Source organism: Rhea pennata, chromosome 13 (genome assembly GCF_028389875.1).
Source record: "Rhea pennata isolate bPtePen1 chromosome 13, bPtePen1.pri, whole genome shotgun sequence".
NCBI classification, from domain to species: domain Eukaryota; kingdom Metazoa; phylum Chordata; class Aves; order Rheiformes; family Rheidae; genus Rhea; species Rhea pennata.
In genome coordinates this window covers 772,103-789,915 of record NC_084675.1, presented here as the reverse complement: position 1 = coordinate 789,915, position 17,813 = coordinate 772,103, and the positions used below count along the sequence as shown (strand labels likewise).

Sequence of the window (17,813 nt, the reverse complement as noted above, 5' to 3'; positions counted from 1 at the left end):
CTTGGTCAGAACATGGAGGCATGGCCAAGCGTGGAGGCATAACCTCGGAAGTCACACGCTCCCCGTGGAGAAGAAAATGTGCTCTTCCTCCCAGGGAAGAGCTAGTGGTGTTGGGTCTCTGTGGAGTGCGATGGCAGCCACGGCTGGGCTGGGGTTGCAGGGTGGTGGTTTTGGTGTGGAGCTGAAAGTCCCCTTGCTGCAAAATGGGGAACAAGGGCAAGAGAAAGGGAGGTGAAAAGCTGGGTGCTTTCCAGGCAGAGTCTCTCGGTTCTCAAGCTTTGCCCAGAGAATGCAGAAGCCTGAATGCTTTCCCAGAGGCACGTGCAGCTGCCACGGCAGCCCCACAGGAGAAGACGCTGCACAGTCGCTAGACAGCAGGACATCGTTTTAGGCACGAGCCCATTGAATGTTTGGGACAGAGAGCACGGAAGAGCTTGTACCTCCTTCCTAGGCCACGGCATCTTTGGAAAGAAACCCTTGGCCCGTCCTTGCAGGTGCCTCCCTTGTCTTTTCAAACTCCCCCGCTCAGGCCGCGGGCTTTGCAAAACCCTTGCTGTGACTCGGATTCGAACCGAGGTTGCTGCAGCCACAACGCAGAGTACTAACCACTATACGATCACAGCTGCGCATGTGACTGACCGCCTTTGCTCCTTGGGCATTATTTCTCTCCTGCCTCCTTCAGGCAATAGGGTGGGAACAGCAAGGGCCTCTTAACTGCCCTTCCTGCAGGCACCCTGCAGCACCCATCCCCCATGCATGCTCCCAGGAGCAACAGAAGCTGACTCTGCAGCCCCATCACGCGCATTTGCCCCCACCTCCATTGGCAGGACCCCACCGCATGCCAGCAGAAGGGGCAGAACACAAGTCCTGTCTCCAGTAGCCTGCCTCCTACCTCAGGGAGGCTGGAAGCCTTCTCGCAAGAGACCGAGCAGCTGCAGCAACTCCAAGCTAGTCTTGGTCACAAATGCCAAGCACTGGACCCTCCAGGCACTCGAGGGAGAAGACACAAGATTTACCCATGGCTACCTTGGCCTTGAGAGCCGCAGTGCCCTTGTAGGTCCTCCGCAGGACCTCTGCATGTCTCTGGGGGAAATTGGAAAATTCAGCCCCGCACAGACAGCATCACTTGTCGGGACCTAACTCTTGGTTGTACAGGAGAAGTGTAAATTCTGGGGATTGACTTGGACAACAAGACCACGGCGGGATTAAAGGGCTAGGTAAATCTGTGGTCAGGCCCATGCCAAAGCAAAAGGCTGAGCAGCAGCCTCCTCTGAGGCCTGCATGCAGGATCTTGAGGGTACGAGACCCTGGAAGGGCTGCTAAAGTGCCAAGAGGCCTCTGCTCTGGCAACTGCAGGCAGGCGGAGCCAGCCACCCTGCAGAGGAGCCGTTTCCTGGGAGGGATGTGGGAGAAGCCAGCACGCGCTTCCACCCCCCAGCAGATGCTGGGGAGTGCCACTCGTCATGGCTGCGGCAATTCCCCCCGCGGGTGCTGAGGAGGGTCTCTCAGGGTGGCTGTGGCAAGGGCTCCAGTGTGCACCTGTTGAGCCCAGGTGTGCCACCAAAAGGAGGCCGTCCCTGGGTGGGCTCGAACCACCAGCCTCTCGGTTAACAGCCGAGCGCGCTCACCCATTGCGCCACAGAGACCCCCACCAAGTGCTGTCTCCATGATGCTCCCTTCTGTGTCATCACACACCTTGGTGCTGAGGGACTGGCAATGCCCCTGATCCTGGGCCAGATCCCAAGACCCAGGCAAAGGCCCGGACAGAGACACACCCCGGTTTCCGTGCTGCTCCATGCACACAGAGCACTGCACGTGGAGGGCATGTGCACGCACCACGTGGTGCAGCTGGCTCGAGCGCAGGCCTTTTCTCAGTCTCTTGCAGCGTCACTTGCCCACGCGCTGTGCGTCGAGGGGGAGCTGGGCAGCGCAGCTCTCCTTAAAGGCCATTTCCCAGGCCTTTACCCGCCCTGCTCCCGGTGCTGGAGGCAGGGCAGTGGCCGCGCACACAGCACTGCTGACCTGGCTGAGGTGAGCCAGGGTGAGGGATTGGCTCCCCTCCCTCTGGCCACCCCTGCACGGAGCAAGGTGTAGAAGTGGTGCCAGCAGCGGGAGGCTCCTCTCCTGGACAAGCCCTGAGCACCACCCAGCATCCGCTGCCCGTAGGTACGGAGGGGTGCCTGTGCTTCCTGCAAGCCCCAGCACCATCAGACCCTGTCAGCGCCCTCAGGACCATTTTGCAGAGACTTCCGGAATAAGAAGTGCTTGAGGCAGGGGTTGTTTCCGAGCAGGCGTTTGAGTGAGGTTTCCTCTGCCTCAGCCCTTCTCAAGCTCTCCTCCTCCTCCGCTTTATCTGTTCGCTCTGCGTGGGGCTGGACTGACCCTGGCAGAGGACAGACTCGCCTTCCAGGGAGCCGGTTCTGTGCTCTAGGCGCACAGCAGTGCGTGAAGCCTCCTGGCTTGAAATGGAAGTACGGGCAGTTTTGTCCCACAGAGGCACACCTAGGAGAGCTGCAGCTGAATTTAACGCAGGAGGGCATTTGCCAAGGTGTTAGGAGCTAAGAAGCTGTGTGGGGCTGTGCTTGGAGGGGCCGGTCCCCGGCAGGACTGGGCTGGTGCCCACCAGTGGGTGCCCAGGCGGGTTGGGCCACTCCTCGCTGGTGGTCTCGTGGTCAGGATTTGGCACTCTCACCACCGTGGCCTAGGTTCGATTCCCGGCCGGGGAAGGGCTCCCTATTGCCACAGCAAGCCAGGCCTCCCACCTTGGGGGCAGCCTGAAAGCAAGGGGACCTGATCAGTGCCACAAGAGCTCGGAGCAGGCACGGGGAACAGGGCATTTCCTCTCTTACAACAGCCATCCTGCGCTTGCTTGTGCACCCAGCTCCAGGGCAGTCCTGTCTTCTGACAAATCCCCCCTCGGTGAGGGAGAATATTTGTTTCCTGGTGGCTCCTGCGAGGCACTGGGTGACACAGAAAGGGTCTCCGGATCTGTGGGATGCGACTCGCCTGCCGCAGCAGCTGCCTTGTCTTTCTGGCCTGAGCTCCCCGCACTACCCAGTCCCCCAGAGGCCGCAGCAGGCGGCCCCGCAGCAAAGCCCAGGAGAGACCCTTCCCACGCTTCCCGGTGAATGTCACCACTGGCATGAGCGCTGGTGCTCTTGCACACTGACCGGGGCATTCGGAAGCTCCCCTTCCGTGCTCTCGAACCATCACCTGACAGCTGTGCCCAGGACAGGGTCCCTAGCAGGCTCCCTGAACAGTCCGCCCAGCCCTGCAACACAGCTGTCAGTCACGGGCTCTGGGGCTCCCTCAGACGGTCCCCAGCTGCCAGAGCGCCAAACCCCAGAGCCACCTGGGTCCCAAATCAGGAGCTGTCTGTCCTGACTTTGCCAGGCCCCACGGAGACGGAGCTTCCTCTTGGGATGCTGCCCCTTCCCTGCCCAGGGCTGAGCTAGCACTCGGATCTGGGGCCTGAAGGCAGGAGAGAGGGGGCAGCACAGGGGCGGGCTGGGGAGCAGAGGATAGACGGCCACCCTCGCAGACAGGCAGACAAGCCCTGTGGGCAGGATTCCCTATCAAGTTGAAGACATGATGCATCGCATGATGAAACACGGAAGGGAAATGCTGCGTAGCAGAGGCTCTGTGGATCGATCACCCTCTGGGTCACGGGCCCAGCTGCTCCCACTGCACTGCCACTCTGCTCCTGCGGCGGGCTCTGCGTGGGGTTTTCAGCGCAGGCGCTGCCTTTCCCAGGGCCGAGTGCCCAGATTTGCCCGCGGGCACCATTCCATTCGGTTTCAAAGCTGCACCTAGTAGCTCCCTGTAAGCCACGGTCAGCTCAAGGCTGCTTGACAGCTCTGTCAGCCTCTTTCAAATTCAAGGCTCCTTGAAGCCTGTCCACGAGTCTCCTCTGAACCAGGAACAAAGCATCTCCCTGTCCTTCAACAAACTCAGGAAGGGGCTTTGTGAATCCTTCCTGAGGAGCTGGATGATGGTCGCGCGCTTTTGGCCTGCTGCTGGCAGCAGCCTCTTCTTCTGTTGTCTTCTTTTACCCTCATTGTCCCTGCCCTCTTCCTAAGCACCTGCTTTGCTTGCAGACATGCCGCTTAGTAAAGGGGCAAGGGCTTTGGACCTCGTTTCTGCTGCCCCTCGCACTGGGATTCAACAGCACTCGTGTATCTATCTCCCGGACGTTGTGGAATCAGCCTGTGCCCCCAGAAGAGACAGAGGACACTAATGCTGCCTGCTGTCAGCTGCCTGTGGCCCTCTGGGACGTAGCCAGCCCCCCAGGCCGCAGGACCAAAGACCTCTCCGGCACCCTTGGCTGAACAAAAGCCAAAGAGAGAAAGGGCACAATTTGCAACACTGAAACCAAGGAGAGCAGAGGCACAGCCACAGAGGCCCAGGTACTGCAAGCATGTATAACAGACAGCAAAAGAGACAGCATCTCTCTCGTTTGAAGGGAGTTGATTGCGAAAGTCTCCGAACCTCAGGAGCGCTCTTGCTGCCAAAAGAGCAGGGCAGGTGGCTGCTGTTGTTTGTGCTTGTCTGCTCATTACTGAGAGGGAGAAGATGATAAAAGGCCTGGTAGCCGAGGGCAACAATCTGTTGTGAAGAGGGCATAAAGTTATCATCCCTCCCTTGAGGAGAGGCCACCCTTGGTGCTTTTGCCCTCTCTCTCCGTGCCCTGGTGCATATTGCAAGCCTGACGCACAACGGGGGGCACACACTTGCTGCTCCCTGTTGGGCGAGGCAAGAGGAAAGCACTTGAGGTGCCAGGTTAATGCTGATGAGCCCTGGTGATCACAGGCAAAGGTGTCTGCTCGTGGGCTCCAGTCCACCTTTCCAAGTGTGCTCCAGTGGCGCAATGGGCCAGCGCGCAGCACTTATACAGCAGTGCAAAGCAGAGGGATGCTGAGGGTGTGAGTTCAAGCCTCACCTGGAGCATGGGCTTTTGATCAAGCAGCGCTTCCCCTTGCCTTGGGCAGGGCACCTGTGTAGCCGTGATGTCTGTCGCAATACAGACATCCCGGGAACTGTCAATACAGACACCCGGGACGAGCAGAAGCACTTGGGGCCCTTGCAGGCTTCACCGGGGCTCTGCCCACAGAGTACTCAGTTCAGGACCCCAGAGGCAGAGCTGGGCTCTCCTCCCTTCTCTGCAGCAGGTGCAGAGAAGGGAGCGTCCAGAGCTCGCTCAGTGCTCAGATGCTATCATTTCCCTTTGACTTTTCAGCATTCGGACACTCTCCCAGCACCCGCTGCCCAGCCTCGCTGTGGCCGATCCTTCCTACACAACCCTTCCACCTCCAGGCAGGCCAGGAGGAAGCACTCTTGACTCTCCACAGCCACACACTGGCGTGGAGCTGCAGGCAAAACCTGCCGCCCCACCGCTCCTCTCACGCTGCAGCTAAGGGAGAAAGGCGGCTCTGCCCTTCCACAGAGGGTGTCCTTCCCACAGCCAGCTTACAGCTTGGTCAGAACATGGAGGCATGGCCAAGCGTGGAGGCATAACCTCGGAAGTCACACGCTCCCCGTGGAGAAGAAAATGTGCTCTTCCTCCCAGGGAAGAGCTAGTGGTGTTGGGTCTCTGCGGAGTGCGATGGCAGCCACGGCTGGGCTGGGGTTGCAGGGTGGTGGTTTTGGTGTGGAGCTGAAAGTCCCCTTGCTGCAAAATGGGGAGCGAGGGCAAGAGAAAGGGAGGTGAAAAGCTGGGTGCTTTCCAGGCAGAGTCTCTCGGTTCTCAAGCTTTGCCCAGAGAATGCAGAAGCCTGAATGCTTTCCCAGAGGCACGCGCAGCTGCCACGGCAGCCCCACAGGAGAAGACGCTGCACAGTCGCTAGACAGCAGGACATCGTTTTAGGCACGAGCCCATTGAATGTTTGGGACAGAGAGCACGGAAGAGCTTGTACCTCCTTCCTAGGCCACGGCATCTTTGGAAAGAAACCCTTGGCCCGTCCTTGCAGGTGCCTCCCTTGTCTTTTCAAACTCCCCCGCTCAGGCCGCGGGCTTTGCAAAACCCTTGCTGTGACTCGGATTCGAACCGAGGTTGCTGCGGCCACAACGCAGAGTACTAACCACTATACGATCACAGCTGCGCATGTGACTGACCGCCTTTGCTCCTTGGGCATTATTTCTCTCCTGCCTCCTTCAGGCAATAGGGTGGGAACAGCAAGGGCCTCTTAACTGCCCTTCCTGCAGGCACCCTGCAGCACCCATCCCCCATGCATGCTCCCAGGAGCAACAGAAGCTGACTCTGCAGCCCCATCACGCGCATTTGCCCCCACCTCCATTGGCAGGACCCCACCACATGCCAGCAGAAGGGGCAGAACACAAGTCCTGTCTCCAGTAGCCCGCCTCCTACCTCAGGGAGGCTGGAAGCCTTCTCGCAAGAGACCGAGCAGCTGCAGCAACTCCAAGCTAGTCTTGGTCACAAATGCCAAGCACTGGACCCTCCAGGCACTCGAGGGAGAAGACACAAGATTTACCCATGGCTACCTTGGCCTTGAGAGCCGCAGTGCCCTTGTAGGTCCTCCGCAGGACCTCTGCATGTCTCTGGGGGAAATTGGAAAATTCAGCCCCGCACAGACAGCATCACTTGTCGGGACCTAACTCTCGGTTGTACAGGAGAAGTGTAAATTCTGGGGATTGACTTGGACAACAAGACCACGGCGGGATTAAAGGGCTAGGTAAATCTGTGGTCAGGCCCATGCCAAAGCAAAAGGCTGAGCAGCAGCCTCCTCTGAGGCCTGCATGCAGGATCTTGAGGGTACGAGACCCTGGAAGGGCTGCTAAAGTGCCAAGAGGCCTCTGCTCTGGCAACTGCAGGCAGGCGGAGCCAGCCACCCTGCAGAGGAGCCGTTTCCTGGGAGGGATGTGGGAGAAGCCAGCACGCGCTTCCACCCCCCAGCAGATGCTGGGGAGTGCCACTCGTCATGGCTGCGGCAATTCCCCCCGCGGGTGCTGAGGAGGGTCTCTCAGGGTGGCTGTGGCAAGGGCTCCAGTGTGCACCTGTTGAGCCCAGGTGTGCCACCAAAAGGAGGCCGTCCCTGGGTGGGCTCGAACCACCAGCCTCTCGGTTAACAGCCGAGCGCGCTCACCCATTGCGCCACAGAGACCCCCACCAAGTGCTGTCTCCATGATGCTCCCTTCTGTGTCATCACACACCTTGGTGCTGAGGGACTGGCAATGCCCCTGATCCTGGGCCAGATCCCAAGACCCAGGCAAAGGCCCGGACAGAGACACACCCCGGTTTCCGTGCTGCTCCATGCACACAGAGCACCGCACGTGGAGGGCATGTGCACGCACCACGTGGTGCAGCTGGCTCGAGCGCAGGCCTTTTCTCAGTCTCTTGCAGTGTCACTTGCCCACGCGCTGTGCGTCGAGGGGGAGCTGGGCAGCGCAACTCTCCTTAAAGGCCATTTCCCAGGCCTTTACCCGCCCTGCTCCCGGTGCTGGAGGCAGGGCAGTGGCCGCGCACACAGCACTGCTGACCTGGCTGAGGTGAGCCAGGGTGAGGGATTGGCTCCCCTCCCTCTGGCCACCCCTGCACGGAGCAAGGTGTAGAAGTGGTGCCAGCAGCGGGAGGCTCCTCTCCTGGACAAGCCCTGAGCACCACCCAGCATCCGCTGCCCGTAGGTACGGAGGGGTGCCTGTGCTTCCTGCAAGCCCCAGCACCATCAGACCCTGTCAGCGCCCTCAGGACCATTTTGCAGAGACTTCCGGAATAAGAAGTGCTTGAGGCAGGGGTTGTTTCCGAGCAGGCGTTTGAGTGAGGTTTCCTCTGCCTCAGCCCTTCTCAAGCTCTCCTCCTCCTCCGCTTTATCTGTTCGCTCTGCGTGGGGCTGGACTGACCCTGGCAGAGGACAGACTCGCCTTCCAGGGAGCCGGTTCTGTGCTCTAGGCGCACAGCAGTGCGTGAAGCCTCCTGGCTTGAAATGGAAGTACGGGCAGTTTTGTCCCACAGAGGCACACCTAGGAGAGCTGCAGCTGAATTTAACGCAGGAGGGCATTTGCCAAGGTGTTAGGAGCTAAGAAGCTGTGTGGGGCTGTGCTTGGAGGGGCCGGTCCCCGGCAGGACTGGGCTGGTGCCCACCAGTGGGTGCCCAGGCGGGTTGGGCCACTCCTCGCTGGTGGTCTCGTGGTCAGGATTTGGCACTCTCACCACCGTGGCCTAGGTTCGATTCCCGGCCGGGGAAGGGCTCCCTATTGCCACAGCAAGCCAGGCCTCCCACCTTGGGGGCAGCCTGAAAGCAAGGGGACCTGATCAGTGCCACAAGAGCTCGGAGCAGGCACGGGGAACAGGGCATTTCCTCTCTTACAACAGCCATCCTGCGCTTGCTTGTGCACCCAGCTCCAGGGCAGTCCTGTCTTCTGACAAATCCCCCCTCGGTGAGGGAGAATATTTGTTTCCTGGTGGCTCCTGCGAGGCACTGGGTGACACAGAAAGGGTCTCCGGATCTGTGGGATGCGACTCGCCTGCCGCAGCAGCTGCCTTGTCTTTCTGGCCTGAGCTCCCCGCACTACCCAGTCCCCCAGAGGCCGCAGCAGGCGGCCCCGCAGCAAAGCCCAGGAGAGACCCTTCCCACGCTTCCCGGTGAATGTCACCACTGGCATGAGCGCTGGTGCTCTTGCACACTGACCGGGGCATTCGGAAGCTCCCCTTCCGTGCTCTCGAACCATCACCTGACAGCTGTGCCCAGGACAGGGTCCCTAGCAGGCTCCCTGAACAGTCCGCCCAGCCCTGCAACACAGCTGTCAGTCACGGGCTCTGGGGCTCCCTCAGACGGTCCCCAGCTGCCAGAGCGCCAAACCCCAGAGCCACCTGGGTCCCAGATCAGGAGCTGTCCGTCCTGACTTTGCCAGGCCCCACGGAGACGGAGCTTCCTCTTGGGATGCTGCCCCTTCCCTGCCCAGGGCTGAGCTAGCACTCGGATCTGGGGCCTGAAGACAGGAGAGAGGGGGCAGCACAGGGGCGGGCTGGGGAGCAGAGGATAGACGGCCACCCTCGCAGACAGGCAGACAAGCCCTGTGGGCAGGATTCCCTATCAAGTTGAAGACATGATGCATCGCATGATGAAACACGGAAGGGAAATGCTGCGTAGCAGAGGCTCTGTGGATCGATCACCCTCTGGGTCACGGGCCCAGCTGCTCCCACTGCACTGCCACTCTGCTCCTGCGGCGGGCTCTGCGTGGGGTTTTCAGCGCAGGCGCTGCCTTTCCCAGGGCCGAGTGCCCAGATTTGCCCGCGGGCACCATTCCATTCGGTTTCAAAGCTGCACCTAGTAGCTCCCTGTAAGCCACGGTCAGCTCAAGGCTGCTTGACAGCTCTGTCAGCCTCTTTCAAATTCAAGGCTCCTTGAAGCCTGTCCACGAGTCTCCTCTGAACCAGGAACAAAGCATCTCCCTGTCCTTCAACAAACTCAGGAAGGGGCTTTGTGAATCCTTCCTGAGGAGCTGGATGATGGTCGCGCGCTTTTGGCCTGCTGCTGGCAGCAGCCTCTTCTTCTGTTGTCTTCTTTTACCCTCATTGTCCCTGCCCTCTTCCTAAGCACCTGCTTTGCTTGCAGACATGCCGCTTAGTAAAGGGGCAAGGGCTTTGGACCTCGTTTCTGCTGCCCCTCGCACTGGGATTCAACAGCACTCGTGTATCTATCTCCCGGACGTTGTGGAATCAGCCTGTGCCCCCAGAAGAGACAGAGGACACTAATGCTGCCTGCTGTCAGCTGCCTGTGGCCCTCTGGGACGTAGCCAGCCCCCCAGGCCGCAGGACCAAAGACCTCTCCGGCACCCTTGGCTGAACAAAAGCCAAAGAGAGAAAGGGCACAATTTGCAACACTGAAACCAAGGAGAGCAGAGGCACAGCCACAGAGGCCCAGGTACTGCAAGCATGTATAACAGACAGCAAAAGAGACAGCATCTCTCTCGTTTGAAGGGAGTTGATTGCGAAAGTCTCCGAACCTCAGGAGCGCTCTTGCTGCCAAAAGAGCAGGGCAGGTGGCTGCTGTTGTTTGTGCTTGTCTGCTCATTACTGAGAGGGAGAAGATGATAAAAGGCCTGGTAGCCGAGGGCAACAATCTGTTGTGAAGAGGGCATAAAGTTATCATCCCTCCCTTGAGGAGAGGCCACCCTTGGTGCTTTTGCCCTCTCTCTCCGTGCCCTGGTGCATATTGCAAGCCTGACGCACAACGGGGGGCACACACTTGCTGCTCCCTGTTGGGCGAGGCAAGAGGAAAGCACTTGAGGTGCCAGGTTAATGCTGATGAGCCCTGGTGATCACAGGCAAAGGTGTCTGCTCGTGGGCTCCAGTCCACCTTTCCAAGTGTGCTCCAGTGGCGCAATGGGCCAGCGCGCAGCACTTATACAGCAGTGCAAAGCAGAGGGATGCTGAGGGTGTGAGTTCAAGCCTCACCTGGAGCATGGGCTTTTGATCAAGCAGCGCTTCCCCTTGCCTTGGGCAGGGCACCTGTGTAGCCGTGATGTCTGTCGCAATACAGACATCCCGGGAACTGTCAATACAGACACCCGGGACGAGCAGAAGCACTTGGGGCCCTTGCAGGCTTCACCGGGGCTCTGCCCACAGAGTACTCAGTTCAGGACCCCAGAGGCAGAGCTGGGCTCTCCTCCCTTCTCTGCAGCAGGTGCAGAGAAGGGAGCGTCCAGAGCTCGCTCAGTGCTCAGATGCTATCATTTCCCTTTGACTTTTCAGCATTCGGACACTCTCCCAGCACCCGCTGCCCAGCCTCGCTGTGGCCGATCCTTCCTACACAACCCTTCCACCTCCAGGCAGGCCAGGAGGAAGCACTCTTGACTCTCCACAGCCACACACTGGCGTGGAGCTGCAGGCAAAACCTGCCGCCCCACCGCTCCTCTCACGCTGCAGCTAAGGGAGAAAGGCGGCTCTGCCCTTCCACAGAGGGTGTCCTTCCCACAGCCAGCTTACAGCTTGGTCAGAACATGGAGGCATGGCCAAGCGTGGAGGCATAACCTCGGAAGTCACACACTCCCCGTGGAGAAGAAAATGTGCTCTTCCTCCCAGGGAAGAGCTAGTGGTGTTGGGTCTCTGCGGAGTGCGATGGCAGCCACGGCTGGGCTGGGGTTGCAGGGTGGTGGTTTTGGTGTGGAGCTGAAAGTCCCCTTGCTGCAAAATGGGGAGCGAGGGCAAGAGAAAGGGAGGTGAAAAGCTGGGTGCTTTCCAGGCAGAGTCTCTCGGTTCTCAAGCTTTGCCCAGAGAATGCAGAAGCCTGAATGCTTTCCCAGAGGCACGTGCAGCTGCCACGGCAGCCCCACAGGAGAAGACGCTGCACAGTCGCTAGACAGCAGGACATCGTTTTAGGCACGAGCCCATTGAATGTTTGGGACAGAGAGCACGGAAGAGCTTGTACCTCCTTCCTAGGCCACGGCATCTTTGGAAAGAAACCCTTGGCCCGTCCTTGCAGGTGCCTCCCTTGTCTTTTCAAACTCCCCCGCTCAGGCCGCGGGCTTTGCAAAACCCTTGCTGTGACTCGGATTCGAACCGAGGTTGCTGCGGCCACAACGCAGAGTACTAACCACTATACGATCACAGCTGCGCATGTGACTGACCGCCTTTGCTCCTTGGGCATTATTTCTCTCCTGCCTCCTTCAGGCAATAGGGTGGGAACAGCAAGGGCCTCTTAACTGCCCTTCCTGCAGGCACCCTGCAGCACCCATCCCCCATGCATGCTCCCAGGAGCAACAGAAGCTGACTCTGCAGCCCCATCACGCGCATTTGCCCCCACCTCCATTGGCAGGACCCCACCGCACGCCAGCAGAAGGGGCAGAACACAAGTCCTGTCTCCAGTAGCCCGCCTCCTACCTCAGGGAGGCTGGAAGCCTTCTCGCAAGAGACCGAGCAGCTGCAGCAACTCCAAGCTAGTCTTGGTCACAAATGCCAAGCACTGGACCCTCCAGGCACTCGAGGGAGAAGACACAAGATTTACCCATGGCTACCTTGGCCTTGAGAGCCGCAGTGCCCTTGTAGGTCCTCCGCAGGACCTCTGCATGTCTCTGGGGGAAATTGGAAAATTCAGCCCCGCACAGACAGCATCACTTGTCGGGACCTAACTCTCGGTTGTACAGGAGAAGTGTAAATTCTGGGGATTGACTTGGACAACAAGACCACGGCGGGATTAAAGGGCTAGGTAAATCTGTGGTCAGGCCCATGCCAAAGCAAAAGGCTGAGCAGCAGCCTCCTCTGAGGCCTGCATGCAGGATCTTGAGGGTACGAGACCCTGGAAGGGCTGCTAAAGTGCCAAGAGGCCTCTGCTCTGGCAACTGCAGGCAGGCGGAGCCAGCCACCCTGCAGAGGAGCCGTTTCCTGGGAGGGATGTGGGAGAAGCCAGCACGCGCTTCCACCCCCCAGCAGATGCTGGGGAGTGCCACTCGTCATGGCTGCGGCAATTCCCCCCGCGGGTGCTGAGGAGGGTCTCTCAGGGTGGCTGTGGCAAGGGCTCCAGTGTGCACCTGTTGAGCCCAGGTGTGCCACCAAAAGGAGGCCGTCCCTGGGTGGGCTCGAACCACCAGCCTCTCGGTTAACAGCCGAGCGCGCTCACCCATTGCGCCACAGAGACCCCCACCAAGTGCTGTCTCCATGATGCTCCCTTCTGTGTCATCACACACCTTGGTGCTGAGGGACTGGCAATGCCCCTGATCCTGGGCCAGATCCCAAGACCCAGGCAAAGGCCTGGACAGAGACACACCCCGGTTTCCGTGCTGCTCCATGCACACAGAGCACCGCACGTGGAGGGCATGTGCACGCACCACGTGGTGCAACTGGCTCGAGCGCAGGCCTTTTCTCAGTCTCTTGCAGCGTCACTTGCCCACGCGCTGTGCGTCGAGGGGGAGCTGGGCAGCGCAGCTCTCCTTAAAGGCCATTTCCCAGGCCTTTACCCGCCCTGCTCCCGGTGCTGGAGGCAGGGCAGTGGCCGCGCACACAGCACTGCTGACCTGGCTGAGGTGAGCCAGGGTGAGGGATTGGCTCCCCTCCCTCTGGCCACCCCTGCACGGAGCAAGGTGTAGAAGTGGTGCCAGCAGCGGGAGGCTCCTCTCCTGGACAAGCCCTGAGCACCACCCAGCATCCGCTGCCCGTAGGTACGGAGGGGTGCCTGTGCTTCCTGCAAGCCCCAGCACCATCAGACCCTGTCAGCGCCCTCAGGACCATTTTGCAGAGACTTCCGGAATAAGAAGTGCTTGAGGCAGGGGTTGTTTCCGAGCAGGCGTTTGAGTGAGGTTTCCTCTGCCTCAGCCCTTCTCAAGCTCTCCTCCTCCTCCGCTTTATCTGTTCGCTCTGCGTGGGGCTGGACTGACCCTGGCAGAGGACAGACTCGCCTTCCAGGGAGCCGGTTCTGTGCTCTAGGCGCACAGCAGTGCGTGAAGCCTCCTGGCTTGAAATGGAAGTACGGGCAGTTTTGTCCCACAGAGGCACACCTAGGAGAGCTGCAGCTGAATTTAACGCAGGAGGGCATTTGCCAAGGTGTTAGGAGCTAAGAAGCTGTGTGGGGCTGTGCTTGGAGGGGCCGGTCCCCGGCAGGACTGGGCTGGTGCCCACCAGTGGGTGCCCAGGCGGGTTGGGCCACTCCTCGCTGGTGGTCTCGTGGTCAGGATTTGGCACTCTCACCACCGTGGCCTAGGTTCGATTCCCGGCCGGGGAAGGGCTCCCTATTGCCACAGCAAGCCAGGCCTCCCACCTTGGGGGCAGCCTGAAAGCAAGGGGACCTGATCAGTGCCACAAGAGCTCGGAGCAGGCACGGGGAACAGGGCATTTCCTCTCTTACAACAGCCATCCTGCGCTTGCTTGTGCACCCAGCTCCAGGGCAGTCCTGTCTTCTGACAAATCCCCCCTCGGTGAGGGAGAATATTTGTTTCCTGGTGGCTCCTGCGAGGCACTGGGTGACACAGAAAGGGTCTCCGGATCTGTGGGATGCGACTCGCCTGCCGCAGCAGCTGCCTTGTCTTTCTGGCCTGAGCTCCCCGCACTACCCAGTCCCCCAGAGGCCGCAGCAGGCGGCCCCGCAGCAAAGCCCAGGAGAGACCCTTCCCACGCTTCCCGGTGAATGTCACCACTGGCATGAGCGCTGGTGCTCTTGCACACTGACCGGGGCATTCGGAAGCTCCCCTTCCGTGCTCTCGAACCATCACCTGACAGCTGTGCCCAGGACAGGGTCCCTAGCAGGCTCCCTGAACAGTCCGCCCAGCCCTGCAACACAGCTGTCAGTCACGGGCTCTGGGGCTCCCTCAGACGGTCCCCAGCTGCCAGAGCGCCAAACCCCAGAGCCACCTGGGTCCCAGATCAGGAGCTGTCCGTCCTGACTTTGCCAGGCCCCACGGAGACGGAGCTTCCTCTTGGGATGCTGCCCCTTCCCTGCCCAGGGCTGAGCTAGCACTCGGATCTGGGGCCTGAAGACAGGAGAGAGGGGGCAGCACAGGGGCGGGCTGGGGAGCAGAGGATAGACGGCCACCCTCGCAGACAGGCAGACAAGCCCTGTGGGCAGGATTCCCTATCAAGTTGAAGACATGATGCATCGCATGATGAAACACGGAAGGGAAATGCTGCGTAGCAGAGGCTCTGTGGATCGATCACCCTCTGGGTCACGGGCCCAGCTGCTCCCACTGCACTGCCACTCTGCTCCTGCGGCGGGCTCTGCGTGGGGTTTTCAGCGCAGGCGCTGCCTTTCCCAGGGCCGAGTGCCCAGATTTGCCCGCGGGCACCATTCCATTCGGTTTCAAAGCTGCACCTAGTAGCTCCCTGTAAGCCACGGTCAGCTCAAGGCTGCTTGACAGCTCTGTCAGCCTCTTTCAAATTCAAGGCTCCTTGAAGCCTGTCCACGAGTCTCCTCTGAACCAGGAACAAAGCATCTCCCTGTCCTTCAACAAACTCAGGAAGGGGCTTTGTGAATCCTTCCTGAGGAGCTGGATGACGGTCGCGCGCTTTTGGCCTGCTGCTGGCAGCAGCCTCTTCTTCTGTTGTCTTCTTTTACCCTCATTGTCCCTGCCCTCTTCCTAAGCACCTGCTTTGCTTGCAGACATGCCGCTTAGTAAAGGGGCAAGGGCTTTGGACCTCGTTTCTGCTGCCCCTCGCACTGGGATTCAACAGCACTCGTGTATCTATCTCCCGGACGTTGTGGAATCAGCCTGTGCCCCCAGAAGAGACAGAGGACACTAATGCTGCCTGCTGTCAGCTGCCTGTGGCCCTCTGGGACGTAGCCAGCCCCCCAGGCCGCAGGACCAAAGACCTCTCCGGCACCCTTGGCTGAACAAAAGCCAAAGAGAGAAAGGGCACAATTTGCAACACTGAAACCAAGGAGAGCAGAGGCACAGCCACAGAGGCCCAGGTACTGCAAGCATGTATAACAGACAGCAAAAGAGACAGCATCTCTCTCGTTTGAAGGGAGTTGATTGCGAAAGTCTCCGAACCTCAGGAGCGCTCTTGCTGCCAAAAGAGCAGGGCAGGTGGCTGCTGTTGTTTGTGCTTGTCTGCTCATTACTGAGAGGGAGAAGATGATAAAAGGCCTGGTAGCCGAGGGCAACAATCTGTTGTGAAGAGGGCATAAAGTTATCATCCCTCCCTTGAGGAGAGGCCACCCTTGGTGCTTTTGCCCTCTCTCTCCGTGCCCTGGTGCATATTGCAAGCCTGACGCACAACGGGGGGCACACACTTGCTGCTCCCTGTTGGGCGAGGCAAGAGGAAAGCACTTGAGGTGCCAGGTTAATGCTGATGAGCCCTGGTGATCACAGGCAAAGGTGTCTGCTCGTGGGCTCCAGTCCACCTTTCCAAGTGTGCTCCAGTGGCGCAATGGGCCAGCGCGCAGCACTTATACAGCAGTGCAAAGCAGAGGGATGCTGAGGGTGTGAGTTCAAGCCTCACCTGGAGCATGGGCTTTTGATCAAGCAGCGCTTCCCCTTGCCTTGGGCAGGGCACCTGTGTAGCCGTGATGTCTGTCGCAATACAGACATCCCGGGAACTGTCAATACAGACACCCGGGACGAGCAGAAGCACTTGGGGCCCTTGCAGGCTTCACCGGGGCTCTGCCCACAGAGTACTCAGTTCAGGACCCCAGAGGCAGAGCTGGGCTCTCCTCCCTTCTCTGCAGCAGGTGCAGAGAAGGGAGCGTCCAGAGCTCGCTCAGTGCTCAGATGCTATCATTTCCCTTTGACTTTTCAGCATTCGGACACTCTCCCAGCACCCGCTGCCCAGCCTCGCTGTGGCCGATCCTTCCTACACAACCCTTCCACCTCCAGGCAGGCCAGGAGGAAGCACTCTTGACTCTCCACAGCCACACACTGGCGTGGAGCTGCAGGCAAAACCTGCCACCCCACCGCTCCTCTCACGCTGCAGCTAAGGGAGAAAGGCGGCTCTGCCCTTCCACAGAGGGTGTCCTTCCCACAGCCAGCTTACAGCTTGGTCAGAACATGGAGGCATGGCCAAGCGTGGAGGCATAACCTCGGAAGTCACACGCTCCCCGTGGAGAAGAAAATGTGCTCTTCCTCCCAGGGAAGAGCTAGTGGTGTTGGGTCTCTGCGGAGTGCGATGGCAGCCACGGCTGGGCTGGGGTTGCAGGGTGGTGGTTTTGGTGTGGAGCTGAAAGTCCCCTTGCTGCAAAATGGGGAGCGAGGGCAAGAGAAAGGGAGGTGAAAAGCTGGGTGCTTTCCAGGCAGAGTCTCTCGGTTCTCAAGCTTTGCCCAGAGAATGCAGAAGCCTGAATGCTTTCCCAGAGGCACGTGCAGCTGCCACGGCAGCCCCACAGGAGAAGACGCTGCACAGTCGCTAGACAGCAGGACATCGTTTTAGGCACGAGCCCATTGAATGTTTGGGACAGAGAGCACGGAAGAGCTTGTACCTCCTTCCTAGGCCACGGCATCTTTGGAAAGAAACCCTTGGCCCGTCCTTGCAGGTGCCTCCCTTGTCTTTTCAAACTCCCCCGCTCAAGCCGCGGGCTTTGCAAAACCCTTGCTGTGACTCGGATTCGAACCGAGGTTGCTGCGGCCACAACGCAGAGTACTAACCACTATACGATCACAGCTGCGCATGTGACTGACCGCCTTTGCTCCTTGGGCATTATTTCTCTCCTGCCTCCTTCAGGCAATAGGGTGGGAACAGCAAGGGCCTCTTAACTGCCCTTCCTGCAGGCACCCTGCAGCACCCATCCCCCATGCATGCTCCCAGGAGCAACAGAAGCTGACTCTGCAGCCCCATCACGCGCATTTGCCCCCACCTCCATTGGCAGGACCCCACCGCATGCCAGCAGAAGGGGCAGAACACAAGTCCTGTCTCCAGTAGCCCGCCTCCTACCTCAGGGAGGCTGGAAGCCTTCTCGCAAGAGACCGAGCAGCTGCAGCAACTCCAAGCTAGTCTTGGTCACAAATGCCAAGCACTGGACCCTCCAGGCACTCGAGGGAGAAGACACAAGATTTACCCATGGCTACCTTGGCCTTGAGAGCCGCAGTGCCCTTGTAGGTCCTCCGCAGGACCTCTGCATGTCTCTGGGGGAAATTGGAAAATTCAGCCCCGCACAGACAGCATCACTTGTCGGGACCTAACTCTCGGTTGTACAGGAGAAGTGTAAATTCTGGGGATTGACTTGGACAACAAGACCACGGCGGGATTAAAGGGCTAGGTAAATCTGTGGTCAGGCCCATGCCAAAGCAAAAGGCTGAGCAGCAGCCTCCTCTGAGGCCTGCATGCAGGATCTTGAGGGTACGAGACCCTGGAAGGGCTGCTAAAGTGCCAAGAGGCCTCTGCTCTGGCAACTGCAGGCAGGCGGAGCCAGCCACCCTGCAGAGGAGCCGTTTCCTGG

At 59.6% G+C, this 17,813-nt stretch overlaps 9 non-coding genes across 9 annotated transcripts; 3 read left to right on the top strand and 6 right to left on the bottom strand.

Annotated features, from left to right (window-relative positions):
- Positions 1-1,572: 1,572 nt before the first annotated feature.
- TRNAN-GUU (transfer RNA asparagine (anticodon GUU)) lies at positions 1,573-1,646 on the bottom strand. Its single transcript has one exon. It is a non-coding gene; the product is annotated as a tRNA-Asn (tRNA).
- Positions 1,647-4,853: 3,207 nt separating this feature from the next.
- On the top strand, positions 4,854-4,947 carry TRNAI-UAU (transfer RNA isoleucine (anticodon UAU)). The gene is made up of 2 exons: positions 4,854-4,891; positions 4,912-4,947. It is a non-coding gene; the product is annotated as a tRNA-Ile (tRNA).
- A 1,076-nt stretch (positions 4,948-6,023) lies between these two features.
- On the bottom strand, positions 6,024-6,095 carry TRNAH-GUG (transfer RNA histidin (anticodon GUG)). The gene has a single exon. It is a non-coding gene; the product is annotated as a tRNA-His (tRNA).
- Positions 6,096-7,044: 949 nt separating this feature from the next.
- Positions 7,045-7,118, bottom strand: TRNAN-GUU (transfer RNA asparagine (anticodon GUU)). The gene has a single exon. It is a non-coding gene; the product is annotated as a tRNA-Asn (tRNA).
- Positions 7,119-10,325: 3,207 nt separating this feature from the next.
- Positions 10,326-10,419, top strand: TRNAI-UAU (transfer RNA isoleucine (anticodon UAU)). Its single transcript has 2 exons — positions 10,326-10,363; positions 10,384-10,419. It is a non-coding gene; the product is annotated as a tRNA-Ile (tRNA).
- Positions 10,420-11,495: 1,076 nt separating this feature from the next.
- On the bottom strand, positions 11,496-11,567 carry TRNAH-GUG (transfer RNA histidin (anticodon GUG)). Its single transcript has one exon. It is a non-coding gene; the product is annotated as a tRNA-His (tRNA).
- Positions 11,568-12,516: 949 nt separating this feature from the next.
- On the bottom strand, positions 12,517-12,590 carry TRNAN-GUU (transfer RNA asparagine (anticodon GUU)). The gene has a single exon. It is a non-coding gene; the product is annotated as a tRNA-Asn (tRNA).
- A 3,207-nt stretch (positions 12,591-15,797) lies between these two features.
- Positions 15,798-15,891, top strand: TRNAI-UAU (transfer RNA isoleucine (anticodon UAU)). The gene is made up of 2 exons: positions 15,798-15,835; positions 15,856-15,891. It is a non-coding gene; the product is annotated as a tRNA-Ile (tRNA).
- A 1,076-nt stretch (positions 15,892-16,967) lies between these two features.
- On the bottom strand, positions 16,968-17,039 carry TRNAH-GUG (transfer RNA histidin (anticodon GUG)). Its single transcript has one exon. It is a non-coding gene; the product is annotated as a tRNA-His (tRNA).
- Between the last annotated feature and the right edge of the window lie 774 nt (positions 17,040-17,813).